The sequence below is a fragment of the Lissotriton helveticus genome, chromosome 12, assembly GCF_964261635.1.
Source record: "Lissotriton helveticus chromosome 12, aLisHel1.1, whole genome shotgun sequence".
In the NCBI taxonomy this organism is placed as follows: domain Eukaryota; kingdom Metazoa; phylum Chordata; class Amphibia; order Caudata; family Salamandridae; genus Lissotriton; species Lissotriton helveticus.
Window position 1 is genome coordinate 631,859,476 of NC_136073.1, and position 22,320 is coordinate 631,881,795.

The 22,320-nt window shown below is 48.0% G+C and overlaps 1 protein-coding gene across 6 annotated transcripts in view; it reads right to left on the reverse strand.

Moving 5' to 3' along the window:
- Positions 1-22,320, reverse strand: part of CADM3 (cell adhesion molecule 3) — an 811,765-nt gene that overhangs the window by 292,611 nt on the left and 496,834 nt on the right. The gene's annotated exons all lie outside the window — the stretch shown is intronic.

The following is a 22,320-nucleotide window of genomic DNA, read 5'->3' on the forward strand; positions in this document are numbered from 1 at the left end:
TGGAAGGGGGCAGGGGGGTTTGGGGGATGGGGGTTCAGTACTTGTGGGGGTTTGGGCAGGTCCACTCTGTTGGGGTTAGGGTGGCCTCGGGGGGGAGGGAGCTGTTGGGGGGGACCAGTACGCCATGGGACCTTTACGCACACCAGGGATTGCCTACGTTTTCCATCGCTGTGCAGCGTCTTGCACTACTAAGCCTGTTAGCCCCCACGTGCCTTAGTGATGGCTGATACACTTAAAATCCTGTCTCTTAACGTCAAGGGCCTCAACAACCGATCAAGCGCAGGGCTATCATCTCCTACCTAGAGAACTCTGAAGCCGACGTCTGCCTGCTGCAAGAAACCCACCTCTTGGCTAAGGACTGGCACCGGCTGCGCTCCCGCGCTTTCCCACAGCAATTCTTCTCCTCTCTCCCATCAAAGAAAGCTGGGGTGGCTATACTCATATCACGGCGCTTCAAGGGCAAGGTAGGGGCCAAAACAGGGGAAATTAAAGGACGCCTTCTAGCCCATACTTTCCAAATAGGCCATACTACATACGCGATAGGCTCCATCTACTCCCCCAATACAGGTCAGGAACCCTTCTTGCTATCCGCAATCTCAGAAACGCTTCAAGCACCTCACACCCACATGCTCCTAGGGGGGGACCTCAACCTCGTCATGGATACCGACAAGGATAGATCGGGGCACCGTTATGGAGACACCGGGGCAATTTCGCAAAAGGGCATTACTTGGCTGCATGACAGAGACATCTCGGACCTTTGGAGGCACACGCACCCGCTCACAACGCAGTACACATTTTACTCCCACGTACACCACACTTACGCGCGCATAGACCACTTCCTGGGCTCATCGGGCCTCATTCCCCACATCGCCACAGTGTCAATTGTCCCGGCAGCCCTCTCCGACCATAAGGCAGTGGAACGGACACTCAGTGTGCCCCGGTCGCCACGCACTCCGGGGTCGTGGAGGCTTAACGAAACCCTCTTACAGAAGCCGGCGGTAGCCCACCAGCTTCATAAATGCATATCAGACTACTTGGCCACCAACGACACCCCTGATGTGTCGGTGTCATCCTTATGGGGAGCCTTGAAAGCTGTCGTTAATGGGGAGCTGATAGCAATATCGGCTGCGGACGCCAAACTTCGCAAAGAAAAGAGGGACGACCTCTCCGACAAGGTTGCGGAGCTGGAAAGAGTCCACAGCCGCACAGGTGCCCCGAGAATTTGGCGCCAACTTAAGGCTGCCCGGGCTCAATTGGCCAGCCTTGACACCGACAGGGCAGAATTTGCTGCTCTTCGCCTCCGTCACACGTATTACGTGGGGGGCAACCGCACCGGCCGGCTCCTGGCCAGCGCTTTGAAAGCCAAACTCCAACGCTCAAAAATTACGACGCTACTGGACGACGCCGGCGATGCTGTTACTGAGGACGCACAGATTGCCTCAGCCTTTCGCTCCTGCTACGCCTCTCTATACAGCGCGGATAAGGCATCGCCGACAGCCATTGACGCCTATTTGCAATCTGCCGATATCACGCCACTATGTCCGGCGAGCGCGGAAGCCCTAGATGCCCCCATCCGCACCGACGAGATCCTCGCTGCCATTGCGCGCCTCTGTCCGCTTAAATCCCCGGGCCCTGACGGCTTTTCGTCGGGCTTTTATAAGTCCTTTGGCCATGTCCTGGCGCCTATCCTCGCCAGGCTGTTTAATTCCTTTGAAGGCCCGAGCTCCATCCCACCCGATATGCTTGCAGCCGACATTGTGGTCCTGCCTAAGCCGGGCAAACCCCCGGCGCATTGCTCCGCGTTCCGCCCCATCTCCTTACTCAATCTGGATCTGAAGCGGTTTACGGGGGTACTGGCGGCTCGTCTAGGTCCCTGCCTCCCGGGCATCCTCGAACCGGACCAATCGGGCTTTGTCCCAAACCGCCAGTGCAGTGACAACACCAAAAGGCTCCTGCACCTCGTGGACAAAGCTCATTTTCAGGTCTCAGACTCTGCCCTATTAGCCATCGATGCGGAGAAGGCTTTCGACCGTGTCGACTGGACCTATTTACGGGCTGTGCTAAGGCGCTATCACCTGGGCGACCGATTTCAGGCCTGGATCGCGAGCTGCTACCACCGCCCCTCGGCCAGTGTCCGGCTGGGTGGCCTCAAGTCAGACCCCTTCGAGATACAGAGAGGTACCCGCCAGGGATGCCCTCTCTCACCCCTTTTATTTGCTCTATACGTGGAACCTTTAGCGCAGAAAATCCGCGACAATTCTCACATTACGGGAATGTCTTTCGGCAACGAACCCCAAGTGGTAGGATTGTACGCGGACGACATAATCTCCGCTTTGGACCGTCCATCTAGCTCCATACCGGCGTTCCTGGCGGAGCTGGAACAATTCGGCGCGGTATCAGGTTTCAAGGTTAACCAGGGGAAATCCCTGATACTACCCCTTGGCAGCCATGCTCTTCCTAATAACCCGTCACCTACCTTCGGATGCCAACTGCGGTCCACCACTCGGCTTCCGTACCTAGGGATCACCCTGACCTCCACCACGATCTCGACGGTCAATCACAATTACTCTACTTTATCATCCCAGATCCGGGCCGACCTTGCGCGTTGGTCAAAGCAGCCCCTTTCCTTACTTGGCAGGATCGCGGCGGTGAAAATGTCGGTCTTACCCAAGATATTATACATCTTTCAGACCCTCCCGGTGTCACCGCCACCGGGAATGCTAGCTGACCTCCAACACGACATTCACCAATTTGTGTGGGAGAAGAAACGCGCCAGACTGCATAAACGAGTAGCGCACATGACTGTTGACGAGGGCGGCCTCGGGATCCCAAACCTGTTGCAATACTTCCAGGCCTCGCAAATCCGATATCTAGTGGAGTGGTACCGGCCCGAATCAGAGAAGAGATGGCTCTTTCAGGACAGGGCAATGGCTCAGACCTCCTTGTGGAAGATACCGTTTCTTGCTCGCCAGCACAGACCGCGTTATCTCCTCCGTTCCCCTATCACTCGAACCACGATGGCAGCCTGGGACATGGTAGCGGTCAAAAGGGGCCTCACGACCTTCCCATCCCCACTTACCCCTCTCTTTGATAACCCCGCATTCCCGCCTGGCACGGACACTCGAGCTTTCCTGCAATGGCGTGACACCCCTTGCCGATCGGCTGGACACCTCTTTGATGTGGAGGGGTTCCTTTCTCTCGCCGATATTTCGCGAGACTATGGAATAGATAAACCTCACATGTTTCAATATTTCCAAATCCGCCACTGGCTCTTGCAACCGGACGTTGCCCCTTTGGTCGGCCGGCAAATGACGCCGTTCGAACGCTGGCTCGTGTCCAAGGACTCAGATAAACATCTTATCTCAGACCTTTATCGGATGCTCTCCCCTGCTGCCGACCCTGCCAAAACTGCTGGCCAGCGGCAATGGGAAGCCGAACTCGGAAGACCTCTCTCCTCAATAGAATGGAACCACATATACTACAGGGCCGCCCACACTACTCGCAATACCAAAGCCAGGGAATCGGCGATAAAACTGGCTATCTACTGGCACCTTACCCCAGCGAGACTCAACCAAGGCAACCCGACCCGAAGCGCGCTGTGTTGGAGAGGCTGTGGCGGCCGGGGCACACTGATTCACCTTCTGTGGGAATGTCCCACCTTGCAGGAGTACTGGAAAGTTGTCCTAGACGACATTGATTCCACGTTCGACACTGAGGTCCCACGCTTCCCAGCTTACACACTCCTAGGGCTCCCCAATGCGCTTACATTCCCCCTGAGATCACTTCGCGGCAAACAGACGGGCATCGCGATGCAGGCAGCGTCACAACACATCCTGTCGCTCTAGGGCTCCACTATCCCACCCACCCACACAGGCTGGTTACACAAGTTGTGGTTCACGTTAGGCATGGAACGGATCCAGGCCACGCTCACACATACGTCTGACTCATTCCGTACTACTTGGCAACCGCTCCTGACGTTGCTCCAGGGAATTCCATGAAATCACTTGCCCGAAGTACCTTCGCATCCTACGCCTTACAGACTGCATGGTGGACCAAACGCGACCCGAGGTGCCTTGATACACTTAGAATAGCTATAGCTCACACGATCACTATGGAAGAATGGCGTACTGGTAGGGGTGGGGGGAGGGCGTTAGAGTTGGGTGTTAGGGGGGGGGGGCGGGTTTTCAGGGCTGGCTTCTTTATTTGTTGCTCCGACTAGGGGCTTCTCTCGATCTCCGGGCACCGCCTCTCCATCTGGGCATGATCAACCTGCTCACCTAATGCTTATTAGAGAAGACATGTCTGTCTGTCTCGCTTGCCTATTTTGCCTGCTGATTGTCTATTGCTATGCCCTGCCTGTTTCTTTTGTTTTAAAACTCAATAAACATACTTTGAAATTAAGAAATGTAATGGAAGTTACGGAGAAAAATTGGAAAGGCCGGTCCTAAAGGCATACCTAGCTATGGTGCCCCGGCAATTTCTACATGGGGCAGAGTTACTGTTTTTGGGCGGTAAACATGGTTGGGACGTAGAGGAGGGAAAAGCTTTGAAAAATCTACTCTCACTCCCTAAATGTTCAAGGATGCAAGCTGTAAGGTTAGAAACATGTGTAACCTCATGGAAGATCACAGTTTGTATGGCTTTAGTTAGATTCTGGCAGCGCTTGGGCACCGAGGAAGATCTAAAAATCTTGCAATGGTGTAGGAGGGAAGCCTTGACGAGTGAACGATCATGGGCTAAAGGGGTCAGAAATTTTCTCAGGATCATTGGCAAACTGCTGAGCCTGGATGTAAGGCCCGTGACCCTCCAAATGGAAGTTACGAGGAAGGCTCTTAGGGAGGTAGGATGTAGGAGGATGGATATCAGACTATGGTTAACCCAGATTTTTGCCTTGTGTTTAGCTGGTTTTTGACTTAGTTGGCCTGAAATCCTGCTAATCAGGGCCCCAGGCTATCTGCTCTCTCTGTAAAATGGACTCCATGTACCTTAGGTACATCACTACTTGGATATTGGGTTACCTTATGAGCCCCTGTACAGAGTACTATAGGTACCCAGGGCATAGGTAAATGTAAATGTAAATGTAAATGTGTTGGACTTGTAAAGCGCACAGCTGCCTGTAAGCGTCCCGGCGCTTGCTTAGGGAACCCGTCCTGGTATTCCCCTGTGAGAAACCCCGGCAGGGTGTCCACAAGGTGAAAGCCAGGCATCCCGCCACGAGGGGCCGTAGTGGAGATTAAGCAAGCTATTGCCCAGAGTTGCAGAGTGTGACCCCGTGAGTTGAGTAGGCACCAGAGCGAGAATTGTCAAGTCCGTGGAATTTTGAGCCCGAGACCCGCCGAGGCGGGGAATCGAACCCTGGTCCACGGTCGATCTCAGCTTCCGGGTCTGCCGCCTCTAACCACTGAGCCACGCTTCTCCACTTCTGCACCCAAGGCCTACCAGGGGCTGCAGCATATCGTTTGCCACCCCTGGCTGGCCATCCAAACTGACACAACTGGGTGATCACTCAGCTGGGGCAAGGTCGTGTAATCACCCCTTGCTTAGATATAGTATACCTATGTCTAAACCTATATCTGGACACATATATACCTATAAGTCACTCCTATGGCAGGCCTTAACAATCCTGGAGGTAGAGTGCTTGGTTTTATGTGAGATGGTGCTCTAGCATGAGCTGAGCCTGTCTACAGCATTCGGAGCCATTTCCTTACTGCTGTTCCAGGGTATTGCCATACCATATACTCTAAGTGCATTATAATCCTCGCGGTTATTGCTAACTTTGGTTTGGCTTTATCAAAACATGTCGTGTAAGGTGTCATACACTTTGGAATACTACCCCCTCACCAGTTCTGGCAACAGGGGTAGCATTCCACCCTTCTAGAGGGAGAAGACATGTTACTTTCCTTAATCCCGGTTAAAGTTAACCAGAGCCTCAGCATCACAAAATGGTGGGCAGCAATCCTATGGCTTTCCTTTTCAGAAAAAGGAAGAGACAAGCTTCCCACAGTTAGACATGAGGATGCTAAAAACTACACTGTCCCGAAGAGTGCCCTAATTGATGGGTTTGGCCTAACCACTGAGCAATACAGGTTGTTGTTCAGAGATACCCAAAAGGCTCAGACTCAGGACTGGACTGATTTTGTAGATTGTGCTACTAAGGCTCTGGAAGGTTGGTTACTGAGCAGCAAAGTACATGACTATCAAGGATTGTATAATTTGATTATGAGGGAGCAGATCCTAAGTAATTGTCAAAACCAGCTTTTACACCAGCACCTGGTGGACTCAGATCTGACCTCTCCACAAGAATTGGGTAAGAGGGCAAACAAATGGGTCAGAACCAGGATTAGGCCTAAGAATCCGGGTGGTGACCAAAAGAAAGATAATTCCAAGACTCAAGAGAAGGGTGGGGATAAATCAAAATACAAGCCCTCCACAGGGCCCCAAAACTACAATGGTGGGGGTGGGTCCCAAAACACTTCCTCTGTCAAGTAACCTTATTGTCATGTCTGTTAACAGCCTGGCCACTGGAAGACTGATAGCAGTTGCCCAAGGGCCAACAATAAGGAAAATGTTCCTCCAAGTAAGACTCCAACACCTCCTGTTACTATTAGCAGTAATCCCCCAGGTGGTGGGAGTGCCCCCAAGAATTTGGCTGGGTTTACTTTTGGAACTCAGGTGGACTCTGGCCTACCAGGTCCCCTACTGCAACTACTCTTGTCTGTGAAAATGGCATGGGGTTTGCCAACTTCACTGCTTGTCCCAACACTTTGGGCAAGTACAGACAGGAGCCCCTCATCAATGGTCAGAAAGTTGAGGCCTATAGAGACACAGGGGCTAGTATCACTGTGGTGACTGAGAATCTAGTCCCCTCAAGGCAACTTTTACCTGGAGCCACATACCAGGTGACCAATATTGATGGAGTGCAGACAAATCATCCCATGGCAGTAGTAAATCTCAGCTGGGGAGGTGTCACTGGCCCAAAGAGAGTGGCAGTGTCTACAAACTTGCCTGTAGATTGTCTACTGGGAAATGATTTAGAGATCTCAGCCTGGGCTGAGGTAGAACAAGAAACCCATTCCAAAATGGTAGGTCTCCATGGAAAGGTTAGTGGGGCTGTGATGGCCACAGCCCCAGTGCACGATGCCCTCCCTGAACAGGTTGGTAGGGCTGTGCTAGTCTCAGCCCAATCTCAAGCAGATTCCTTCCCTGAACAGGCTGGCAGGGCTGTGATGGTAACAGCCCATACCCAAACTGAGTCCCTTCCTGAAAAGGTTGGTGGGGCTGTGATGGCCACAGCCCAAACTCAAACAGATTCATGTGTTGTGAAGCCTGCAACTATGGATCACTCCACACAAACAGAGCATTGTGGAGGAAGAAAAGTCTCCCTCCCACCAGACTTTATGAAAGGATCAGCCTCCTCAGGGAACTGATCTTACCCCTTGTGAAGAAACTGCCCCAGAGGTAGTAAGGCCTAGCCTGGCAGAGCCCCTGATGTCAGTGGACCCTTCCAAGGTGGGACCCAGTCTGGAGCAGGTAACCTGCCCCTCTCTACCCTGCCTCAGTCAGCCCAGGGCTGCAGAGGTCAAGGAGGCCAGTGGACCCCAAAGGGCCCCCTGTCCAATAGAACAACCCCATCAGCAGATATGGGGCAGCAAAGCTAGCAGCCCTGGCAAGGTGAAAACTTCAAAATCTCCTGAGGGATCTCCCTTACACTTAGTTAGGAACCTCCCCCAGATGGACACTGTTGAGCACAGCCAAACCTGGGACCCAAAGGCCCCAAACCTGACCTGTCCCTCCAGTAAGCCAACAAAAGGGACCCAGCCTCCAGCTGTAGGCAGCCAGAGGTTGACCCTGAGAGCACAGTACAACTCAGTCATGGAAAGAAAGGCACCCATGGTGGATAGTGATGGGAGGAAGTTGAGCCCTACATTAGTGGAGCCTCACTTCAGTACTCCATCTCAACACCAGCCTTTTACTTTGCCAAAACACACCACAGGTAGTAATTCCCTATGGTGGAGACTCTCCGATACCCCTAGGGTGAGGGATTGCTTAGTGGACCATGAGATAGGGCATAACCATGCCAGTGCAGGTTCCTCTTTATATGGCCACTCAGGCAATATAGGCTTACCTGGTCAAGGATCGCCTTATCTCCTTTCGTTTGGGGGGTTGTATAGGAGGATGGATATCTGACTATGGTTAACCAAGATTTTTGCCTTGTGTTTAGCTGGTTTTCGACTTAGTTGACCTGGGATCCTGCTAATCAGGGCCCCAGGCTATCTGCTTTCTCTGTAAATTGGACTCCATGTACCTTAGGTACATCACTAATTGGATATTGGGTCACCTTATGAGCCCCTGTACAGAGCACTATAGGTACCCGGGGCATAGGTGCACCCAAGGCCTACCAGGGGCTGCAGCATATCTTTTGCCACCCCTGGCTGGCCATCCAAACTGACACAACTGGCTGATTACTCAGCTGGGGCAAGGTCGTGTAATCACCCCTTGCTTAGATATAGTATTTCTATGTCTAACCTTATATCTAGACACATATACACCTATAAGTCACTCCTATGGCAGGCCTTAACAATCCTGAAGGCAGAGTGCTTGGTTTTATGTGAGATGGTGCTCTAGCATGAGCTGAGCCTGTCTGCAGCTTTCGGAACCATGTCCTTATAGCTGTTCTAGGATATAGCCATACCATATACTCTTAAGTGCATTATGAACCTCGCGGTTAAATGCTAACTCTGGTTTGGCTTTATCAAAACATGTTGTGTAAGGTGTCATACGCTTTTGAATACTACCCCCTCGCCAGTCCTGGCGACGGGGGTAGCATTCCACCCTTCTAGAGGGAGAAGACATGTTACTTTCCTTAATCCCGGTTAAAGTTAACCAGAGACTCAGCATCACAAAATGGATGCTACTGCCACAGACACAAGTCTGACCTCCTGCTGCTGGGAGTCCTTCCAGCGAGGGAGGCTTGGACAATAGGTTTCCTGTCACAGGGAGGTGCTAACACCACCTCAGACAGGCTATAGTGTATTGGGGCAGGGAGGGCTGAATGAAAGGAGACACTGCCTGGGGCACACAAGGTGTCCCATGTATAGTCCAGTTCAAACCGGTGCTGGGGCACTCCAGCCCCAGCTCTGGCGCGAAACTGGACAAAGGGAAAGGGGTGTAACCACCCCTTCCAGGGTCCCACCCATAGGAGGGACCTAGCAGGTAATCCAGCCCCTAGATTTGGTATATAGGTAGGAGCTGAGTCCCAAGACTTTAGATATATCCTGACTGAAACTCTGATACGAAACTCTGGACCTTCGACATCCTACTCTATGTAGAAGACTGAAGAATCTCCCTTGTGGTCAAGGAGTGACCACCCTGTGCAAGCAGGCACCATCAAGCACTCAACGGTTTGCTTTATCGTTGCTCCCGCCGGAGCTTGAACACAGAGCCTGACAAGACCCGGACTTTCAGACTTCCTTCGACCCGATCCACAGCCACAGCAAAGCTGAGACCCGTGGAGGCGATGCGAGACGTGGGACCGGCCATCTTGGAAAGCCAGCTGATTGCTTTCCGTGCAACTTCTGAGGGCCCCTCGAAGTTGTGCATTGGGGATTGAGAAGCCCCAGCCTCGAGCACCAACTGCACCGAAGATCACCTCTCCACACTCACCGAGAGCTGCGTGGGGCCCTTTTGCATTTTCCTGCTCGACGCGTCTGTCTGGTCACTTGCCCGTTGGCTAGTGGCCTCTGTGACAACGAAACCTTTGATTTACAATGCTGGTCTGGTTGCTCCAGTCTGGCCCTCGCTCCCCTGAAAAGGAGCGGCCCATCAGACCTTGCTGGTCTGATTAAGAAGCCATCTTCGATTCCTGCGTGGGTTGAGTTTGCCAAGGCCTGTTGACTCCGATTCGAGAGCCGACACCGCCGACAGCGAGAGCCTTTGTGGGACAGGCCGTATCCAGCTCCTGGTCAACGTCGACACCTCCTGGTCCACGTGTCTGCAGAGACAACCTTCACGACATCACCTGATTGCTCCCCGACATCGCCTGGTTCCTGCCTGGTCACTGGCTAGTGACCCAGACTCTGTCCCCTCTGCTTTCAGGTACTATTCATCTTCGATCCACCCTTGGATCCAACCGGACTCTTCTCTCCTGGTCGCCTGCAGCATCTTTTCTCCAAGGCTCCATAGAACTCCACGACGAAACCCGACACACTTTGGGACCTATGCACCCGCTTCCTGTGGGTGAGGTAACGCGAGTACTGCGCTGCTCCTGTGAAGATTAACTCCTAGTGTCCTAGTTTCAAGTGGTTAGCTTCTAGTCCAGTCGGAAGACTCCTAAACCTTTAACTTTGTAACTTTTACACACCCATTGACTTCTATGTGTGCACGCGTGTGCATTTAAACACTGCACCCGCATCCCGTGGGCCTCCTGCTCCCAAACAACTGTTAGTCCAGTGTAGCCCCAGCGATTCCCAAGGCCCTAGGCCTTACCATTGTTCGTGACGTGGTTCTTATACCACTATTTTAGTATATGGTTTAACGGGCCACCAGGGCCTATCCATATTGTGCAACTTATTGTATGTTATATTAAGTTCCTTGTTATTCGCTTGTGCTTCTGTGCTCTTGAAGAGTACAGGGGATTGATTTAGAAATAAATACATATATATTTTGAATATATAACCTGTGTGGTGTCCTTTCATTTGGTATTAAAAGGATTGCATATGGTAAAGCAGCTGGCTTCACATGCCCTCTTGAGTTTAGCCTAAGACTGCTTTTGACCATGCTACCCCTAGGATAGCTGGTCTATAAGACAAACTTTACAACCATCACCATAAGGGTTGTTTGGACTGATACAGGGTGCTCACTAGAATAGTGGACATCACATATCAGGCCAACTTCTCACATAGGATACAAACTATCCCGAGCCGAGGACCAAGATTACTCGGCGACGAAAAAGTCGGCACAGTTTATGGCCCAGGCCTGGCTAAAAGACACACATTTTCCTTATATTGATAGACTACCAAATAGATGGCTTAGGAGAGAAGTTCTAAGACTAAGAACTGGATTGCATCCTTATTATTGTAACACTAGAGTAAAATTGGAGATGATAGATAGCATTGGAAACTATAAGTGTATATTGGGAACTACATGCGATATGATGCATATTTTATTGGATTGTACAAAGCTTTTAGAACCACGAAAAGAGATCTTATGTCCCATTTTTAAAAAATACGGTATTTATAATAGACTTGCCGCAAGTGTCCTCCTAACAGACATGATGAATCTAGATATTACTTGTGCATTGGGGAGATTTATGCAAAAAGTTAAACGAGTTATGAATTGTGATTAGCTCAAGTCGTGTTTGATACACTTTTAATGAGTTATAAGTCATATACTGTTTTAAAGTTTTTATGTAATAATGAACTGTTTTTATAATGTTTTATCTGTTTAAGGACAATGGTCCAAATATACTTTGATTTTTGAACTGAACTGAACTGTCATTTGTGGTCACGCTGTATATCTATTAAAACTAAAAAAAACATTTTTTTTAAATTCCTAATTAGCGAAGTATCATGACAGTGAACAAGGTAAAAAGTTCCACCATCGCACTGAAACAACGTATATATGCAAGCATATGAAACAGCATAACAATCTGGCGTACTCATACTATGCATATCCTAACCTACGTGTCTAGGGTGTGTGTGTATGTTCTGCCAAGAATCTTGAGATGGATGATCCAACCCCATTACCTGTAGGAAAAAAGTGTAGGACCATGTTTTGGTCACCAGAGGGGTACCCCTCACAGAGATATCAGTCAGCTGCTGGGAGAAAGTATCACCGTGTAGAGACCGCTCGATGACAGTAGAAGTGCTACTCTAAATACAACCAGAAACAGAGGTTTATCTATAACAAAAAGCATCCTTGCCTTGGGCTGAGATTGTAACCACGCTGCCACTATTTGTGTGCTACAATAGCTATGTTGCCATGTGTATGAAAATAATAAGCACATTTGTACAACGTATGTGTAGGTCGTGTACATAGTGTCAAGGCAATACAATAGTTTTCTCGCAAAGTTGATTTGAGTAAGCAAGTTTGGCATTTCCAAAACACAAATCCAAACTGTCACGAATGCAAATGTGTTTCAAAAGTCGATTTGAAAAAGGGAGGGCAGTTTAGGAAGAATCCGCGTTCATGTAAAATGGCAACGCTTCCTTCTAGGCCTAAAAGGCACATGACACCCACTCCTAGGACAAAACTTGACTATGAAGCTATTTAATACTAAATTCCTATTAGAAAAAAATGCAACAGCATATGTAAAGGAAATTGCTTAAAAATCATGCTGTAAAATAATTATAAAAGAGGCACTTGTGTGATTCAGAAACCCAAAGCATAAAGAAAGCCAAATATAAAAATATAAAAGCAATAAAAAGAGGTCAAATTAAAATCAATTTGGTACATTAAAATCAGACTGAATAAAAGGTTCCCACCAAATGGAACAGCCAGATGTTTATATTGTCTCAGTGGTAGACAAAACATTTCTGCTACCAGCATCTGCAGATGATGATTCCGGAGGCACTTTCGGAGTAAGTTGATAGAGCAAGTATGTTCCCATCCACCCCCCACAGCAGCTGCTGCGGGAGCGAGAATAGTCAGTTGATGTTCCACAGACCCAAGATCCAATCCACCTGTTGCAGAAGCAACACAGGGAGGGTCACAGAATGTGGCCAGGGCAATGGAATCCGCAGGGGACAGCTATACAAATGGGCCTATAGTAGATCCATCAGTACTTGTATGTCTGAAGGATCAACAAATTGCGAACCGGTGCACAAATCCAGGGCACACTCGTAAGTGCACAAGAGACAGTGGAACATGGGCTGTACGCATTGAAGCCATACAGGCTAAAATGCCAAGAACCAATGCTCATCCAATTCTCAAAGCAAGGGTGCACCAAAGCAATACCCATGCTCTCACGGCACAAGACATGAGCCAGTGCCAGCTCCATTTGATCTCAATATGGGACATCCACTGCGGAGCAAAATTATTAAAAACACTATCCCTGCAATTAGGAACATGACCATCGAAAGACATGCAAAGATCCTTTAAAGGACGGAGTGGATGAAAGATGAAATGACTTCAAACACCACCTGGAAGGTGCTAACCAACCCGGAGCCTATGCCTTTGAAAAAACACACTATTCTCGTCGTACTAGACAAGTAAAAAATACGATACACCAGTTCTCCAAAATGCAGTGTGAATTTAGTGCTAAATAGTGCCTATATCTCTGCAGAGGACCTTGCCACCTGAAGATAAAACTGTCTCCTTAGCAGAAGTTAAGGCCACATCTTTTTGAAATAATATGGCTTTGTTAGCTCTAGGCATCAAAGCGTACGTTAAGAAGATTAATCAAAGGCCACAGCAATTCCTCCTTAACTGTATGGGCAGGTGGATACAAGACTTGTGCACAACAAGTCACAATAGAAGATACGGTCACCACATAGGCAACCCCTGGTTTCATCCCCCAGCCACCATGACTGTTCAACATCAGGTAACTCCCATTCAAGCGTAATCTGAAAGCTGGACATATCATGGCCGCCAGGGAGCCTTTCAAGTAGCAAGACAAGTTCGCCACAGAGGCATTACATGCTCCTTGAAACAAAACATCTTTGCATACTAGGGACCCATTCAAAGTATTCTCCCAATCAGACCCGCTGAGAAAAACATCAGTGTCCTTATTCCGACAACAGAATTTGAAAGGAAGCTCTTAATGTTCATGTACAAACCCATCACCTAACGCTTCATATCTTCCCACTTAATGGTGTTGTAGACAGTATTGAAAGTAGAAAGTCAAAATTGGTAGTGTTATATATCCAAGGATTATGCAATCTGAGGATGCTATTTCAGCAACAGTAACAGGTCATTTCTCCAACTTCTCTATATGCAATATAATGTATTGTGCATCCTTTCATGCCATAACTAGCTGTTGTTCTGTAAGGTGGTATGGCAAAAACATATTAGTGATGTTAATGTGTCTCCATGGCACGTGGCCATAACACAGAGTCTGCAATCTCCAGCTCAACAGTAGAATAGACTTTAGTTGTGACTGTGTTGTAATACACAGGTCAAAATATAATTCCCTTTGGGAGAATTACCATCGAAACACAGATTCTTACAAACATACATATATGGACTCACCAATATCAAATCAAAACATTGAAGCAATATAAAATATAGTGAAAACACTATAATAAAAGTAAAACGCACCTGGCGGGAGACTTTACTGGAGGCATACCGCATCTTCCTGAGCATTTTTTCTTACCTGCCCTCGGACCTCGCCGCACCCGCTCCGCGGGTGCCGCATCACCGGCCTGTGAGTGGGGCTGGACACTGGACCTTGCAGGGAGTGGAGGAGTGCTGCCATCGGGCTGAGGGCTGCAGCGGGGCTGCGAGCGTTGCAGGGACTCCATTGCCCAGGAGTCCCTGCGTGACCGAGTGAGAGCTTCCGGTCCGCTCTCCCTGTTGGCCCGCCCAACGCCCATAACGCCCACTATATCCAAGACCTGTTCTCCCGCAGCTCGGGACGCAGCTCGGGGCGAAGACCGGGCAAAGAGCGGGCCGTTTGAGGCCGTTCGAGGACTGGACTGGTCCCCCCCCTGACTAAATTGTGATCACACGCGCAGGTTTTAACCATTTTATATTTGTTTAATATCTAACATGTGCTCACGGGGTACTCGTAGTAAAACTGCCAAGGGAGGGCTAAAATCCAATGGGACACTGGACGATTTCATTGTCAAGACCAACATAGCTATTGACAATGAAATCACTAAAATGCAACATAGAGTGTCACTGGAGCTAGAGGCAGCGCGAAGACTATCTCAGGATTTAGCATCTTCTAAAAAATCATCTTTAGGCAATATTGCCTCGGCTAAAACTCCTGAACGCCTGTCCGGCCCCCGGCCCCTGTTAGTTCAGGCGGACATCCACCACACCTCATCAATCCCTCCACCAGAGTTACAATCTATTCCTTTGTCGATATCCCCTAAGCTCACCCAGCCTCTGATGTTAAAAACCCCAAGCTTAACTTTGGCTATCTCCAAACAATTTGACATGTTAAAGCAGCCAGCTAATGTTAATAAAAGGGATGCTGCACACTTAAGAAAACGTCTTGCCAGGTCAGTTTATGCTCGGAAAAAGGCCAAAATTGTGAGGGCACATTTTTTTAATAACCGTCGTCTCCTGGCCTCAAATAGAGCAGGCACTAGTGTCGCGCCGACTAATACCTGCACTTCTGGTGTGGACACTGGTATTAGTATAGATAGTACAGACCTAGATCCAAAAACGGGGGAACTACTCCCGAATCCTGTCGAGGGAGCCCCTGAGGCACCGCTAGGTGAGTCTGGCAAGCCACAGGGGTGTGATGAAGGCTTCATCAAAATTGTATGGGACACATTGAAGAGGCTTCTATCCCCCCTGGAACTTCGACTCTCACGAATTGAAAACAATCTATTAGAAATGGACAAAACAATTGTCACTCTAGCTAGTCTTGGCCTAAAGCAGTTGGAGGCAAATACCCCACTTGGTGTTGAGAGCATCCCACAGGCCCCAGTTGCACTTATACCGGCTCCACCCCTGTCTAAACCCAAACCTATACCAAAACCTTGCACTAAGGACTGTAACCCTTTAGCTATTAACCCCCATCCTATTGCCCCAATTCCTTGCCCCTTACGGAATAAAGTACCTACAAAAATGGGCTCTCAGGCTAGTGCCCAACAAATAAATAAGAGTGTGAATCCACGCATCCACTCCAAGGGATTTAGAAATGGAAACAGTCACAACTTTCGTGGAGGCTACATTGATTTACCACCAGATGCCAGGTCTTATGTTGTAGTGTTGGCAGGTGTGCCTGTTCTGGAGCCATGGTCTCAAGAGGATCATTGTTCACTAAAGAACAAGGCTATTCATTGGCTTAATGTAAATAGACAACTACTGAACAACCTCAGAAGTAACATCCTAATGGTTCGCAGGGTTCCATGGGTAGGCCCTTCACCCAAGTCAATCCCGGGTGATTGCATAGTTATTTCCTTCGCGGACCCAAAAACTGCTCACCATCTATGTTCATGGGATGTACGAAGTGATAACTCTGGTATTACTGTTAAGCCACTTACCCTTTTTTACCCCCCACGACCACATACAAACCTAGGAGGGAATTGGTCCACAGTTCATAATACCTTGTGGGGTGGACGTAGGGTGGGCTGGCAGGGCCAAAATGGCTGGTGGGAAGGGGTCCCCACCTCGAACAGGTTTGGTTGCCTTGACGAGGTCGATTGACTTCGGAGGGCTAAAGTATTAGCTCACAATTCTGAATCCATCCCTATCCCTGTGCTTTCTGTCCCTACCCCTCTAGAAGTTTGTGTAGAAAATATTGTTCCCACTGAAGCAGCAGGGCCAGCTCTAAGTCCTGCAATTAGGCTTTCCATTTCTAATCCATTTGAAACACATGTGGCTATTGATACACCCTTGGAAAGCCCACAGCCTGTTTCAAAACCTGTAATTGGCTCTATTGAGATCAGGGTTGAAGAGGCAGGTCTATCAGAGGCAACACCCCTCAGAGTCCTAGTGAGTCCGCCAAGGGTGGCCTTTTGTAAAACAGTCGGGCCAAGGGGAGGTATGGTACTCTCCCCTGCTGCGCCTGTACGAATGATCCCTCTGGCAGTTCCATCAATGGATACATCAAACATACTGTCTTGGAATGTTGCAGGGATCAGGGGAAGTTTGAATTCAGAAGATTGGTTGAAGTTTGTGGACAATTTTGATATCATCCTGCTACAGGAAACTTGGGCACCCGACCCAGTCCATAGAGTAGGCTTTGTAAATTTCTTCAAACCAGCTATCAAGGGTGCCAAAGGGCGCGCCTCCGGGGGTCTCCTGATCTGGGTGAAACAGTCATCAGGATATCACCCATCGGAGATCCCTGTAGACAACCCGACCTTCTGGCAATCAAACTGAGCAAAGAGGGCTATCGGGACATGATCATTATTAATGTATATGCACGGGGGCTTCCAGGGGGCCGCTGCCCTGCTGTGCTGGATGTATTGGATCACCTTCTCGCAGGACAGGCCAGAGAAGACTTTATCCTCCTGGCAGGCGATTTTAACTGCACCTTCGAGCCACTTCATGTAGCTGGAGACAGCTGGGGCTCTGCAGAAGATGCAGCCTGGAATATTGCAGATTTACTGTCAAATAAAACTGTTAAAGCTACTGAGGCCGCGCTGAACTGGATGGCTCTGTGTCTCACCCAGGGGCTCAGGGCAATAAATGGTCGGTCTAGATCGGACTTGGGTGCTAACTTCACCTTTGATAATGGTACGAGGAAAAGCAGGATTGATTATTTCCTGCTGAAGTTGGAATACTGGCCGCAGCTGGTTGATATGGAAGTTGTACCTCGCCCAGAAAGCGACCATAACCCCCTTGCACTTAAATTGAGGTTGCCAGGTATGAAGAGACTCAAGGAATTTGATATCACCCGGACAGGGGATGTTTTCCTGACTAATGACCGTAGAAGGTTAAAATGGTCTAGGCTAGCGGGGGATGAGACCTTCCATGAGAGCGTTGAGATCGTGGTTTCTAACACGTCTAGCGAAATTATGCGCGAGGAATTACAGGGGGGTGGATTTGTAAATACTGCTATTGACCTTCACGAGCGTTGTTTTAATGAGCTCAAATTCCTTCTCTCTCTACCAGGTCAGAAGGGTACTGCTAAACAGAATGCAATTCGTCAGAAATGGTACAACAAAAAGTGCAGGGAGGCCCACAGACAACTTGTTAAAGAGGTTAAGTCCCGAAATATGGGTGCGGTTAAGGCAGCCAGTGAGCAATACAAGAAAGTTCAGTGGGAAGCCAAACGGGAGTGGGAGGACATGTATTGGTCCGATCTTCTGGACGCCTCCACCTCAAATAACCAGCTTAGGTTCTGGAATCTAGTGAAATGGGGTAGGGACTCTGACTCGTGCATCCCTACAAACCATGTATCCCCTGAAGTCTGGGTGACTCATTACTCGGCCCAATTTTGTGCCGAAACATCTGAACCTCCCTTTAAATTGGATGAGGTATCTCTGTCACCCATTCTAGGGGAGAAACTCATATTCACAGAAACCGAGGTTGAGCTAGCACTTGGCCTGTCCCAGCGGGGTAAAGCACCAGGTATGGACCTAATTCCTGCTGACCTGTTTAAAGCCAACCCCGCTCTTTGGGTGCCCTACATAACAAAAATTGCTAACGCAATAGCCAAAAGGGGCAAGAATTCCTAGGTCGTGGAAGGGTGCGGAGATACTCCCAATCCACAAAAAAGGCGATAGGTCTAATCCGGGCAACTATCGCCCGATTAGTCTTATCGACTCCCTCCAAAAAATCATTGCACGCATGGTTTTGAGTAGAGTTCAAGGCTGGATTGAACTAGAGGGTATTCTATCTCCCATGCAAGCGGGCTTCAGATCTGGAACGAGCACCATCGATCAGGTGTTCAGATTTTGTCTGATCTACTGGAAGGTGGTTTTGCTTGGCAGCGGTACCATCTTTGCCTCTTTTATTGATCTGAAGTCCGCTTTCGATCTCGTGCCGAGGGTAAAACTGTGGTGCGTCTTGAGGGACTTGGGTCTACCAAGGGAACTTCTTGATCTGATAGTTAAAATGCATGAGGATAACTACGCTAGGGTGAGGTGGGGAGGCCAGGGACAGGTATCAAAATCTTTCCCCGTGACCCGTGGCGTTCGACAGGGTTGTGTCCTGGCCCCAACACTCTTCCTGCTATTCATTGATCAAGTAGTCAAATTTTTTGCAGAGACACCTACTGACGCCCCCTTGTTGGCAGGGACGAGGTTTCCAATGCTTATCTTTGCTGATGACACTCTGCTCCTCTCAAAAACACGCAGTGGTCTGCAGCGGGCGCTGGATCGCTTTGAGGAGTTTTGTGCCATCAATGATCTTAGGGTAAACGTTGGTAAAACCAAGTTCATGGTTTTTGGCAGGAGGCATCTTGTCCGTAGCTCCGTAAGTTTGAGTGGAGTTGACTTGGAACAAGTCGAAACCATGACGTACTTGGGGGTTACCTTGGACCGTCGCCTGGGTTGGAAAGATCAGGTTGGTGCCCAACAGCTTAAACTTGCCCGACTCACTGGTTGCCTTCTGGGTGAGCAAAGGAGATCAATTACCAAACGGGTTTCCCCAGCGCTAAAAATTTATGACACTAAGATCAACACCGCAATCTTGTATGGTGCTGATCTCTGGGGTTATACTGATCTCTCCAGCCTATTCAGAACCCAGTGCAAGTTTTTAAGGGGCTTGATCGGGTTACCCCAATCATCACCTTCTATACCTCTATGTTTGGATATGGGATGCAACCCTATCAATAAGATGGCTAGATTTAGACTGGTGGCCTTCTGGAGGCGTCTATGGACATCCCCTGACCTTACCCTTTTTGTCAGGGAATTGGCCGAAGTTAGGTCAATTGGGGGATCTGGGAGCATCCCCTGGTTAAAGAGTGTAAAATCCATCCTGATTGAAATGGGACTTGAACATTTGTGGATTTCTCCAAGCACCAACGTTTTCCCATCCAAACAGGATTTCAAGGCATTGTATTGGGCCTCAGTCCGTTCATTGTTAATAACGGCCACCAGTTCTGTTGGTCTCACGGGGAGGTTCCTGACCATCAAGTTGGATCCCTCCCGTGAGACCTACTGGGATATCATTACCAAACCACTGGACAAGAAACTTTACCATCAGTTTCGGGTAGGATCACTGCCTCTGAATTCCTTTATAAAAAAATGGGCTAAAGGAGCATCTGAATTTTGTAGTTGTTGTCCAAGTTATAAAGAAACTGAGGGTCATTTCCTGTTTGCCTGCCCAATTTATTCTGCACCCCGTACAAAATGGCTAAAACCCTTGTTCCAGCACCTCCCTTATAGAAGGTCCTCGGAGGCTATTCAGGTTTTAAAAACCAATACCTCAGAGTTGATTGTGGTGAGTACAGCCAAATTCCTAGGGTGGGCCTGGGCTATTAGGGCAAGAAGCAGATAACTTGTTAGGGCCTTTTAATTTCCTCATAAAGGCCTCCCCACACCACTCTTAAACTAAATTTGGGAAAAATTGTATATAGCACGAGGTACGTTTCTTGTATCTTTTGTCTGTCTCACAAATTTTAATACGTTCTGGTCAGGTTTTTCTTGTATTTCTGTAGGTTTAATAACTTTTTAAAGATAATGTGTTGTTGTTTTTAAGGAATAATGTAATTATAATGAAATGTGTTGAAATATTGTCTTTTATGATTTTGATATCGAAATAAAGACTTTAAAACCTGAAAAGTAAATCTGCACAGTTTATTAGCATACACTATACTTTGTTAAAAATGGGAAACATATACAAGACGGAACACTATAAAAGATATAAATCCAACATTCCTATAAAAAAGGAGGTACAAGTGAAGGACTAAATTCCAACAAACACTCAGAATTTTCCTTAGTTTGTCTTTCTCGTATTACTCCTTGTGCATCGACGCGTTTCGGAGGTCGTTTAATATTTAACCACCTTCATCAGGACAATTACAATAAATGTTTCCCGATGGTTCTCAATTGTTCTATATCACTCAAAAGATCAGGGGTACTCTGCCTCCTTCTCAGTCTCAGTAGATATTCGTCCAGCGAAATATCTTTTCAAAATTAAAATCGTGTTCTCCTCCTAATATGTCATGATAGTAATAAGAGGGCTGCAACACCTGTAATCTGCGTCGTTAGAAGCTTCGTAACTGGCAAAATGTGCTTACATAAATATCAATAAAAAGTTATAGAGCCCCGCACGCGGTATAAGTGTGGTCGTTCACACACACTCTATCAAATCTTGTATTTAAATATCCATTAGATGCTTTGACAACTGGCTAAGTATAAGCAATCCAGTCAGAACCCTCGTTCATATGGGCCTTCCTTCGTTAAGACCCCCACATTGCGGATTGGCAACACCAGGATCAGGGAACCAAAGGTGACACGTGATTTTACCAGCGTGCACTCCCTATCGGCGCTCAGGCAAAAACGTCCCGCGTGCTGGCAGACGAAGCTGGAAATGGCCGCGTGCGGGGCTCTATAACTTTTTATTGATATTTATGTAAGCACATTTTGCCAGTTACGAAGCTTCTAACGACGCAGATTACAGGTGTTGCAGCCCTCTTATTACTATCAAGACATATTAGGAGGAGAACACGATTTTAATTTTGAAGAGATATTTCGCTGGACGAATATCTACTGAGACTGAGAAGGAGGCAGAGTACCCCATATCTTTTATTGAGTGATATAGAACAATTGAGAACCATTGGGAAACATTTATTGTAATTGTCCTGATGAAGGTGGTTAAATATTAAACGACCGCCGAAACGCGTCGATGCACAACGAGTAATATGAGAAAGACAAACTAAGGAAAATTCTGAGTGTTTGTTGGAATTTAGTCCTTCACTTGTACCTCCTTTTTTATAGGAATGTTGGATTTACGTCTTTTATAGTGTTCCGTCTTGTATATGTTTCCCATTTTTAACAAAGTATAGTGTATGCTAATAAACTGTGCAGATTTACTTTTACTTTTATTATAGTGTTTTCACTATGTTTTATATTGCTTCCATGTTTTGATTTGATATTGGTGAGTCCATATATGTATGTTTGTAAGAATCTGTGTTTCTATGGTAATTCGCCCAAAGGGAATTATATTTTGACCCGTGTCAATTGTGGAACCCTATCCCTTTGGTCCTGGGGTCCCTCTCTCTTTTATTAGAGATGTGTTGTAATACAGACATGTCTTGCTGTATAATTTCTATTTTTAAGGATACAATATAACCCAAGCAGTAGATTCTAGATGATAGGGTAGTCATACCGCTGTCCACTGCTACAAGAGCCTGTTCTAAAATGGCCCAATCAATTGCGCTCAATCTTTCAGCAGCCTCCTGCTGAGAGTTCTTCAATATTTCATTATAGATGGCATACAGAAAGCGTTTTTGGTGGGGTTTTCGAGGACCTAACAAAAAGTCTCGTAATAACAGGTCATCAGATAAAAGGGAAAAGTGCTGTTGTACCTGAGATAGTGTTGAGGTATTTAGCAAATCAAGGCACAACTTCCCAACACTGTAAGTTGTCACCACCCCCGAATGTTCAGACTGCACGTACTGAATGTAGCAAAAAACACAGTTGATGGACAGAATGTAGAACAATGTCATACATTCACCCCAGTACAAGGATCTGGGCCTAAATCCATCGTCTTTTGCACTCCACACCACCCTGGCTGATGAAGGCTGATAGC